This window comes from Triticum dicoccoides, chromosome 3B (assembly GCF_002162155.2).
Source record: "Triticum dicoccoides isolate Atlit2015 ecotype Zavitan chromosome 3B, WEW_v2.0, whole genome shotgun sequence".
In the NCBI taxonomy this organism is placed as follows: Eukaryota; Viridiplantae; Streptophyta; class Magnoliopsida; order Poales; family Poaceae; genus Triticum; species Triticum dicoccoides.
Window position 1 is genome coordinate 704,260,180 of NC_041385.1, and position 7,031 is coordinate 704,267,210.

The window sequence follows — 7,031 nt, forward strand, 5'->3', positions numbered from 1 at the left end:
TGGAGGACCGGCGCCAACCCCATCCAAATCAGTGGCGGCGACGGCCCGACGCTGCCGCCTTGCTTCGGGCGCGGCATGAGCTCGGGGGAGCGTAGCTGTCGTCGCTCATTTCCGGAGTCTCGTAGAGCTCGGGAGAGCTACTGGACTCCCGAGCGTCGCTGCTGCTGCCGGAGGAGCCGCTGGAGGAGTGGATGGCAGGCCCAGCCCCTGCCGCGTCGATGCCCTGACTGCCCTCTCCTTGGCACCACTCCAAGCAGCGGCCCTCCATGTTGAAGACCTTGAAGAACAACATGGAGGCGTCGTCGTATTCGAAATGAATCACGAGGGTGCCTGCCACTCGGCAGACCCGGGAAATTTCGCCCCAGCCCTGGGTCATGAAGATCTTGCATGGAGAAACGACTTCAACCTCCGCTCCAATCGCCGGAGTGCCGCAGTCAGCGTGCTCCAGCCAAAGATCAAGAGGCCCCCTCGGCGGCATCTCGGTGGAGAAGAACAAAGGGAAGAGAATCCAGGCGCTAGGAGGCATCACCGCATGAAGCACAAGCTCGCGATAGGAGTCAGCGGCGTGGACTCCGGGGGTGACAACGCACACCGTCACGGCGTGCTGACCATGGCTGCAACGCTAGCGGCGCCATTCGCCGCCCCTCTCTCTTGAGCCCCCGACTTGGGCGCGTAGGGGTAGCAGGTACCCATGAGGCGGCCGTTCGTACCAAGGCCTCATCATCTCCAACATCATGACCCCGCCGCGGTGGTGGACCGACCTTTTCTTCAATGGAAGTGGATCAGGCCCCTCCCGGGCGGCCTTCCCCATCTCCTCGGCCGAGAACCTTTAGATCGGCACCATTGGTATCGAAACTAGAGGTGGAGCAAGGAAGAAGAAGCGAGCGGAATGGGAAGAGATGGGTGACGGGGGCTTTCGCCCCCTCCTCATTTATAGCCCAAAGGAGGCCAACCGTCGACCTCCACGGTCGCAGGTAATGATAACCCTTTTTCCATGCAGCAGGGACTCGTCAAGTCGTGCAGTCGCCAAGGCAGCATGGGGAAGCGGAGACACCCACGTCCAATCAGTCTCCACACGTCAACCAAGGCCGCAGGCTTTGGGGGCCCGCGGCGCCCCCGCACTTGCCCCTTGGCTTAGCTTCTAAGCCAAGTCCGAGCGCGTCTTGGGCCTGGGGGCTATTGTCAGCGTTCTAGGAACGGAGGTCCCCAGACTTGCCTGCCTGCGGCCCGCGGTGTGGCTCCACCAGCGGCCCAATGCGGCCCGTATTCATCAACCAAGCACTCAAGACCCTCGCAAGGGGCCAAGCCACGTGGGGCAGACGACACAAGACCTCCTCAGGAGCAGCCTCATCAGGTAGGCTCACGAGGGAGGCGGAGAGATCAAGGCAAGGGGAACCTCAGGAGGTCCCCGTGAGGCAAGCCATGACGACCAAGGCCAGGCGGACGCCAGCGCGCGCAGTGTACTCGTTTCCCTTTTGGTGATAAGGGGGCAAGCGCAGGCGCGGAGTATCAAGGCATCAGGCAAAGGTTTCCATATCGGTGCAACGAGACCAAGACTAGCAGGACGGCAAGACGGAGGTCATTGTGGAGCCCAAGACGGCGTCATCACCAGAGCCTTTGACAGGCGAAGACAACCTTTAGTCAGGATAGCTTGTACTAGCTGCCCCCTTTCAAAATGGTCGTTGTGGGATCCCTTCCCGCTCAATATTTGGAAGAGGACCAGGGCCTCTATAAATAGGACTAGCCACCACCAAGGCAAGGGGATCGACCGATCGAACCTTGAGCAGAACCACCCACAAAACACAAGAACACCTCGCCTCAGGAGGCTGTTCTTCCCCTTGTATTGTTCATCATCAGCCCAAGAGGCAATCCACCACCACCACACTAGAGTAGGGTATTACACTACAATGGTGGCCTGAACCAGTATAAACCTCGTGTCTCTTGTGCTATGATTTCGTTTAGTTAAGCTTAGGGATCGCGGCGAGGCTGAGAGCGAGATTAGATAGGGGGAAATCTTTGTGCGTACCCTAGTGTTCGAACCTTAAGGGTTTTGCCGGAACCCGATATCCGACAGTTGCATCATGTAGGTTGCTCACTTAGTTGCATATCTAGACAACCTACTTTGATGCAAAGTTTAATTTGGTAAAGAAAAGCTAAAAATTGTTAGTTGCCTATTCACTCCCCCTCTAGTCAACAATATCGATCCTTTCAATTGATATATTGGAAGGTTATATTCGGACACCGGAATGGTTCCGGAGAGGTTCGGATTTTTTTGGAGTACCAAGGGGTTACCGGACCCCCCCGGGGAAGTATTGGGCCTTATTGAGCCATTGTTGAGAGGAGGAGGCAGGCCACAAGAGGTGACGCCCCCCTCCCAAGGGAATCCGAATTGGACAAGGGGGAGGGGGTGTGACCCCCCTTTCCTTGTCCCTCTCCCTCTCTTTCCCTCTTTCCCCTCCGTTGGAAAGGAAGGGGGCGACTAGGATTTGGAATCCTAGTTGGACTCCCCCCACTTGGCACGCCCCCTAGGGCCGCCGGCCTTCCCCTCCTCCTTTATATACGGGGGCAGGGGGCACCCCAAAGCACAATAGTTGTCTATTAGCCATATACGGTGCCCCCTCCATCATTTACTCCTCTGGTCATACTGTTGTAGTGCTTAGGCGAAGCCCTGCGCAGATCACTTCACCAACACCGTCACCACGCCATCGTGATGACAGAACTCATTGACTCCTTCGTGCCTCTACTGGATCAAGAGTTCGAGGGACGTCATCGAGTTGAATGTGTGCAGAACTCGTAGGTGTCGCACGTTCGGTACTTGATCGGTTGATTCGAGAAGACGTTCCACTACATCAACCGCGTTAAGTTAATGCTTCCGCTTTAGGTCTACGAGGGTACGTGGACACACTTCCCCCTCTCGTTGCTTTGCATCTCCTATATATATCTTGCGTGAGAGTAGGATTTTTTTTTGAATTTGCATGCTACGTTTCCCAACACCGGCGCCTTTGACATCGATGAGGCCCCGTTCGCCGCATTTGAATACAATGAAACGGAGGGCTGCATGGATGATCATGGGTGTGAAGAAGAATTGGAGGAGATCGATGAGATGGCGTATGAGCAATTGCAAGCAAGAAATGGAAAAAGCCAGAGATCGAAGAACTACACGATCTTGGAAGATCAAATCTTGATCAAGGCATGGAGTGCGGTATCTCTTGATGCATGCGGAGTACTTCTCAAACTGCCAAGAGGTATTGGCAAAGGATTGAAGATCAATACTTCCGCATGATGGCAAGGTTTCCCAATAGGACTCCACGCACCTTTTGGTCACTCCAAGGGCCTTGGGACGTGATCAAGCCCATTTGCAGCCGTTGGGTAGCTTGCTTGGAGCAAGTACGCAATGCACCTCCAAGTGGAACCGTGGAGTCCGACTATGTGAGTTCATTTTACCTTTGTTCAAGTTGTGCCCATCATATTGCATCATATGAAAATGATTGCATCATATGAAACATTTGCATCGTTCCAATTGTGTAGGACAAAATTTCCCAACAAAGACATAAAGACATGGAAGCTTCGGAAGGCAGATTATTCAAACTAGAGCATTGTTGGGACTTGCTCAAGAATTGCGAGAAGTGGGTGTTGATTGAGAAAGAATCCCCACCGAAGAGAGCTTCACTTACAAACATGGATGAAGATGAGGATGATGATGGCCCAAGGAACTTGAACAAGCCCGATGGCGACAAGAAGACTAAGGAGAAAATGAAGAGAGAGCACGAAGCGTGGAGCTTGAGGGAGAAGATTGATGCCATGGTGAAATCAAATGAGATGATGTTATTGAAGTCGTTGGAGATCAAGAAAGAGTTGGCCGAGAAGAAGGCATGGGAGAAGCAAGAGAAATGGCAATTGCTCAAGGAAGAGGGGCTGCGCAAAGTGGCCATTGAGGAGAGAAGAGTGCGTCCCGCTGAGAACAAAGCCACGTCCATGTTGCTTGCCGAAGAGAAAAAGATCATGACAATGAATCACGATGACATGGACGACCTCACCAGAGAATGTCATGATATGGCAAGAAGAGAAATCTTGAAGAGGAGAATGGTTGCGTTGGCCAGTGCGTGTTACAGTGCGGGAGGTGGATTCGGTGTGGGGTTTGGAGCCAATGTCGCCAATGCATTCAGTGCACCCGCCAATGATTTCGGTGCGGGAATTGGAACAAGCGCCGGAGGTGGATTCGGTGGTTCTGATGATCTCCATGGACTCGATGGCATGGAGTGAAGATCGACCAAGATGATGTCGGACGTGGTCGTCGCTTTTGCAAGTCCTTTGGTGTTTGTCCTACCAAAATTATGCTTTTATTTTGCACGTGAACTATGTTTTAGCGTTCGAATTTGAACTCATTTGTGGGAATGACTGTCAAATGTGCTTATTGGGGTTTTCGGTTTGCGGGTTGGTGCGGCGCTGCCCAAGAAGACCCTGCGTAGCCGACCCGTAAAAAAGGATATTCACCAAATATGCTTTTTTACGGGTCGGTTTTGCGGGGTCTGAGTCTGACCTCGCCCGCGCCGGCCTGCATACACACTTTTCCGCGAACTGCAAAACACCTATGCTGGTTCGGATTTTGCGGGGTCTGCTGGAGATGCTCTAAACAGCCCACTGTCGTGGTGGGCGCACGGTAGATGCCAAGGGATGGCTAAAGAGAGGAGAAGGCTCGAGGGCGCTGGTGGGCTCCAGAGGCGAGGTTGATACGCGCGGGCACGGGACGCCGGACATACCCAGGTTCCGGGCTCTCCGAAGAGATAACACCCCTAGTCCTGCCGAGTTTAGTTGGATGATCGATAGTACAATGTTGCTCCTGGAGCTGTATGGAGGTGGTAGGAGGCTGGCCAAGGCTTGGGCTGCTCCTCCTCCCTGGTGTTGCTGCGTGGTGGCTAGTCCTATGCTTGCCTATGTTTCTCTTACAGGTGTTTTGTGTCTATTTCGTATTGCATGTTCTCCTCTTCATGGCCGTGGGCTCCCCAGGGGTTTTATAGATCAACCCTCCCAGGGTTACAATGGTAATATGTCGAGTCGGTGGGTCCATATTGTCGGTGTCCGGAGAACCAGGCTGGGTCCCGCTTGTGGGCTTGTGGTTCGCCGGGTTCCCCTAGGTGCGGGCCCCACGTGCCTAGGGGGACTGTGCGCCGTCTTGTCGATCATCAGGGCGTGGCCGAGTTGAGCCGTGTACAGCGTTCTCTGTCAGGCCGCCACTTGCTGTCGTCAGCAGTGAGGGCGGGAACACTGTTACCACGCCAGCCCTGGTCAGTGGGTAGGTAAGGGGCACTGTTGCCACGCTCTGGCTGACCATAGGCATGGGCGGGAACACTATTGTCTTGGTCATCGATGATTGAGGTCTCGTCCCATCGTATGGCCTGGATGGGACGGGAGCTGACCCGTGGTTGGGTTGCCGTGGACGCCACAGGTGGGTTGGCTTGCTAGGGAAGCCATGGCTGCGCCGGGTTGAGTCGTCCTGCGCCAGCTACTGAGGCCGGGTCGACGTACCTTGCCGAGTCAAGGGTCTTCGCCGGGTTGCGGACCTTGCCAGGTCAAGCGACCCGGCCAGGCGCGTGCCGGTTTGCGGGGTGATGTGGGCCCCGCTGTTTTTGAAAAGGATCCGGGTTGTTGCCTGCCCGGGGTTCATCCCCCCGATAGTAGTTCCTCGAAGCTGTGAAGGTCCGCCGTCTTCGGATAAGTGGGCCTTCGCAGTTTCCCCATTAAGCAAGGTGGAATCTGCGAGCGCCGGGTCCGGCAACACCCACTGTGTGCCGGTTTTCTCAGAAACCGGATCACGGCATCCCGGCCGTGGTGGGAACCGAGGAGTCCGTCGAATCTTGAGGCGATCCCTCGGGCTTCATGCAGGCGCCACGTGGTGCCCGGAAGTCGGAGGGGCCTGACAGGCCACGCGCGTGACGGGACTGGGTGACGGGCCGGGGCCCGCCGCCGCACACCCTTGGCCCATGCGCGCGAATTTATTGCTGCGTCTGGGGGCCGGTTGCACTTCCCCGAGCAGTTAGTGCGTGTGTACGTGCGCACTTATTGCAGGGTAGTGGAACGGGCATGTGCAGACGATCCCACTCCCCCATGTTTGAACCGGGGGTTATAAAGTCTGGGGGGCAAGGGGGCGGCGGACATTATTCTCGCTCGCGCCCTCCTGTCCCCCTGCTCCTGCTCTGCTCTTTGCTATCGACGAACAGCTGTGCCCGCGGTCCTGAGCAGAGATCTCTCCGCCATCCATCTTCTCTCTTTCTCTTCCGACGATGTTGCCGCCGTCGAGCTCTTGGATGGGACCGACCGTCACTACCGACGACATCACCTATCTTCGGTCTTTGCGGCGCCTGCTGCGGGAGAAGAACGTTGGTGTTCGTCTGCCACGCGGCGAGCAGAGGCCCCATCCCGAGGGGCAGGAGCGCATCATCTTCCTCACGCATTTCGAGCGTGGCTTCGGGCCATCGGCGAGCACCTTCTTTCGCGCGTTCTTGGAGTTCTTCGGGCTCCAATCGCACCATCTTGGCGCCGGCGCCATCGTCCAACTCTCCAGCTTCGTGACCCTATGCGAGGGGTACCTGGGAGTCGAGCCGACGATCGACCTCTGGGCACGCTTCTTCTCCTTGAAGAAGTAGGGCCCGTCGGCCGAGGAGTTCGCCGACTGCGGGGCCGCCATAATCTCGAAGCGGTCGGGGGCGGACTTCCCCAAGATCCCGCTCGAGGATTCTGCCAAAAAGTGGCAGAACTCCTTCTTCTACATCCGCAACCACGGTGCGGACCACATTAATCTTCCTCCCTTCACCGTCGAGCCGCCGCGGGCAAAAACAAACTCGGGCTACTCGCTCCGGCGCCCGTCGCAGGAGATCGTCAACCTCTGCGAGCGGGTCACAGTGACGAGGACGCAGGAGGGGCTCACCGGCACCGACCTCCTTGCCGTGTTCATCACCCGCCAGGTTCTCCCGCTTTAGAGGCGCTCCTGCCTCATCGGCGAGATGATCGGGCTTCAGGACCCTAACCGGATG